Source organism: Ursus maritimus, unplaced genomic scaffold (genome assembly GCF_017311325.1).
Source record: "Ursus maritimus isolate PB19 unplaced genomic scaffold, ASM1731132v1 scaffold_2, whole genome shotgun sequence".
NCBI lineage: Eukaryota > Metazoa > Chordata > Mammalia > Carnivora > Ursidae > Ursus > Ursus maritimus.
The window spans coordinates 38,427,503-38,432,243 of NW_024424452.1; positions in this window are offsets into that span (position 1 = coordinate 38,427,503).

The following is a 4,741-nucleotide window of genomic DNA, read 5'->3' on the forward strand; positions in this document are numbered from 1 at the left end:
GGGGGGGGTGCTGACCCCTCCAGTCCAGTTCCCTGGAGGCCCCAGGCAGAGTCCCCGGGGCGGTACCGACCCCTCCAATCCAGTCCCCTGGAGGCCCCAGGAGGAGTCCCCAGGGGCGGCGCTGACCCCTCCAGTCCAGTTCCCTGGAGGCCCCAGGCGGAGTCCCCGGGGGGGGGGTGCTGACCCCTCCAGTCCAGTTCCCTGGAGGCCCCAGGCAGAGTCCCCGGTGGGGGGGGCACTGACCCCCAACCGGGCCCCTGGGAGGTCCCCAGCAGAGCCCCACACACAGTGGGAAGACAACACCGTGACCCAGCAGACCAGGTCCCAGACACAACGGCTGCTTCGCCAGGGGAAATCCAGTTGCGAGTTACTATAGTGACAGTTCCAAGGAGAAAGATCACAGGCTTCTCCCCAGAGGAGCATAAAAAGCCTTGGACAGAATGTAAGCCCATTCCTGATGAAAATGGAATGAGTAAGGACAACAGGAAGCTATTGCTGCTTTCTTACCACAGTGACATAGATTTTTTTTCGTAAACCCATCACCTCACTGAAGATGCAGACACGGACAGACTTAGGGACGTGAGGACAGCCATGTCTACTGTGACCACTGCTCCTGAGCCCTGGCACCAAAGGCCTCAGCCGTTGCAGTCTGACAGGGGAGGGCATCGGGGCCACAAAAACGGAGCCCACGGGGGGCTGTCTTTGTTCACAGAGGCTACACTGATGCACCTGGGAAACCCTGGGGCAATAATGTCCAAGTAGACTCTCCGTGATGATGGGATCTCCCAAGTCGTCAGCATCCACAACCAGCCCAGCACATGCGGCCACTGAGCACTGGAAATGGGGCACGTGTGGCTGAGGAGAGAGCATTTGGTCTCGTTTCATCTTCTGTACATGCGAACTTAGCCACAGGTGACTCCCAACCTGGCAGCAAACTCGGCACCAGACCATCAACAGAGAGAGAATGGGCTTTTCAAATATTAAACGAACTCAGTAAGACTAAAACTAACACACAGACACCAAAAGTCTTCATAACCGCACAAAATCACCAGTGGGAGGATGAAACGGCAGAGGAGCCCCATCAACAATGGAAACTGAGACGGTAAAATACTTGGAAATGACGCCAGCAAGAAGTGCAAATGTCGTTACTGTGACTACAGACTGCAGAGCAGAGACCATACGTCACTGTCGGCACTAAGGACCCCCGTGGGTGCAGCACGAGAGCATGGTTTTAGGGAACGCACCCTGAAATACTCCACTCCGCAGCTTTGGGTCTGAGAAGGAAAAAGCAAACATGGTAAAATGTTCACGTCTGGGCAACCTGGCAGAAAGGAACACGGGGATTCCTCGTACCGCTCTTGCAACTTTTCTCTAAACGTGAGGTCATTTCAAAATAGAGAACTTAAGGAGCGCCTGGGTGGCTCAGTCGTTGGGCGTCTGCCTTCGGCCCAGGGCGTGATCCCAGAGTCCTGGGATGGAGCCCCACATCAGGCTCCTCCGCTGGGAGCCTGCTTCTTCCTCTCCCACGCCCCCTGCTTGTGTTCCTTCTCTCGCTGGCTGTGTCTCTCTGTCAAATAAATAAATAAATAAACAAAAATCTAAAAAAAACAAAATAGAGAACTTAAGTACAAAAGCCCACGTCCTGGGACCAGGGGCTTCCCTGGCGGGAACTCACATCATACTTGGTCTGTGAGTGCGGCTTTTGTGAGGATAAGCTCTGCTCATTCTGGCCTTCGTGATTACCTCCTGAAAATCCCCCGATCGCTTCTCACACGCCCACTAAGAACCCATGCTGAGCGATCCCCAACACATCATGGGAGTGAGGGAGGAGAGCAGATGGTGCACACAGACAGCACCCCTGTGTGCACAGGCCTCTGCACGCGCACAGTGTCCCCGGGATGCCCAGCCTCATGACCAGCCACCTCTCGGCGCGAGCCAGCAGCCCTGAGGTTGGGAAAAGCCATGTTTCTCTGCATTTCTCTAAAAATGAATTTTTTTAATGGTTTTCAATACTGTCAAATACAAGAGTTTTCAGCTGGGACCCTGCAGTAGGTTGAACTGTCCCACAAAATGATATGCCTCAGTCCTGACCCCCAGGATCTCAGAATGGGGCCTTCTCTGGAAATAGGGCCATTGCCAGTGTGATCAGTAAGGGGGTCGGTCACCTGGAGTCGGCGAGTCCCACCCCAACAAGACAGTGTCCTTACCAGAAAAGAGATGCCACGTGACCCCACAGGCAGAGACTGGGTCGACCAAGAGACGCCAAGGATGGCCGGCACCACCAGAGACTGGGAGAGGCAGGAGGTGCCCCCAGCGGCAGCGTGGCCCCGCAACACCTCAGTTTGGAGCTTAGAGCCTGCGGACTGAGACGGGTGTGTGTGGTCTGAGCCCTGAGTTTGTGGCTTCGTTAGGGCAGCCCTGGGAAAGTAGTAAGACCCAGAAAACACACAGAAATGCCTGAGTCCAAGGCGGTCACAGCATCCACGAACACTTCACTGGCCGGGGACACCTTCTCCTCCATCCTCTGTCCTCTGTCCCTGTCACAGGATGTGGAATGGGTCCCACCTGCTGTAGCTAGAAACCACCTCTGGCTCATCTGTGCAAATGTGGATTCTTTCTAATGCTAATCAGAACAGGCAGGAAGCTCCATGAGGGAAGCACAGCACGGCAGGCACCGGAAAGCTCAAAGGCGCTACAGATGGGGGCTGCCACCTGCAGCACCGGGTACGGGCGGGCGGGGAAGTCTGGTGACCACAGAGCCAGAGGACAGGGACAAGCACACCGCAGGCATTCCAGGGGCCGCAGTGGCTGCCGGCACAGTGGAACAGGAGTAGCTGTGTCAGCCTGGGGATCTCACGGGGGGTGCAGGCGAGTGGCCTCTGAGGGAGGGCACCACTCAGCTGCAGGAGCAGGTGCCCAGGCAGACGCTGCTCGTTCTGCTGTCCCTAGACAGGAACACAGGCCACACCTGCATGCACATGCGCACCCCAGCCTCAAGGACTCACCAGGGACCACTGTGGCTTCACATCCGTGACCTGCCTCCAACGGGACAGTTCATCATCAGTCCCGATCCTGAGGGCACAGGAGGTGGAGGCAGCCATACCTCGAGCCGGTGGTGGAGCTGGGGTCCCTTCCACCTCCGTGCTGGCCCTGAGCAAAGGCCAGGACAGACCGCTCTGCCCTTCCCAGAATGAGCAGCCCTAAGGCCACGGAGGGATGGGACAAGGCAGGCTCCTCCCTAGGGACTGGCAGCCACACAGGCACTGGGGCAGCCGTGCTCTGAGCAGCACAGGGCAGATTTGCGCTGTGGAGACGGGAGCCGCAGGCTCGGACACCGTGGAACTGGGGCATCAGCAAACTCACGGCTCTGGTGTGAGTGCTGGTAGATGGAAGTGCCCGCGTAAGTGTGTGGACACGGGAGTTTCAATCCTGCATCCGCCAAGGGCACAGGGCGGAGGGGAGGGCAGAGGATCTCAGCAGCTGTGTCCCAGAGAGCAAGGGCCCCCCAAGACAGGCTCCCACCAGCCACAGCCCCAGCAGCTGGAGCATGGAAGTAAGAGGAAGAGCATTTGATGGGAAACAGGGCATTGCCAGTGCGCAGGCTGCGAGGGGGACGGGGCCTGGAGGACTCCTTGCTCTCAGAGCCACACGGGGGAAGCAGGCCCCCTTGAGGGAACGCGCCAGGTGCTGGTCCAACACCCGCACACACCTGCCACCTATGGCGAGGTGCCGTCAGACACACGCAAACTGCCCACCAGGCAGTCAAGGAGACGCACGCACGTCGACCTGTTCCCCCGAGCCCACCTCATGCGTGCACCCCAGCTCGCACGGGGCCCCACACGGCGGCTCGTGGGTGTTCCATGGCTAATCCCCTTCCCTAAAGGACCCTACAGTATAGATTCACTTTTATGTTGACTCTGCTTTCGAGTTTGCCCAAGAATTTTGTGACCCTCCCTTGGCACAGAGAATGACCTGAGATTCCAGGTGGGGATCCTGACCCCCAAGGCCCCCCAGGGACCTTCTTGCTCGAGACAACAGCCCTGCCCTCAGATCTGCTATGCAGGTGGGCCACCCAGTGCGAGGCCACCTCTCCCAGAGCACACACAGCGGCCACCTCTCCCAGAGCACACAGCCGTGAGGGCCGAGCCGGGCACGTGGCGGGGGTTCTGGGCTGATGGCGCCGCTCTCCCTTGCCCGGAGCACACCCCTTCTCTCCCCCAGCCGACATGGGCGCCTATCACAGTGTGTCCAGGGGTGCTGGACAGGGCCCCTGAGGCCTGGCCCCTCACTGTGGTCAGAGTGCTGGACAAGGAACTGGCGACCATGAAGGGAGTCGCCCCACAGCCCGACCTCCAGCGCAGGCTGCATGGGCCTGAGCTGATGGCCCGTGTGGATTCCAGGGAATGTGGTTCTGTGGCCCACGTGTGCAGGCCAAGCCAGGCTGCTGCTCTGAGGGGACGCGGCCCAGCCCCGTCCTGCTGCTCACCCCAAAGCTGCCTGGTGAGATCCAAACTCACTTCTCTTACTTGTGTGTATTTTCTCTGGAGCCCAACCCACGGACTTCTCTGCATTCTCTTTGAGATAAAAATCAAAAACAAATCTTTAAAGGCCATCTCCAAAAACCACAGAATAGCTTGAATTAAATAAACATAAAGCTTGTGGTTTTCCTCTCAGGAACTTCCTGCTTATCTGATATGCGGAGTCAGCAGAGCCTCAGAGCCCAGGCGGAGGGGGGGGGCGG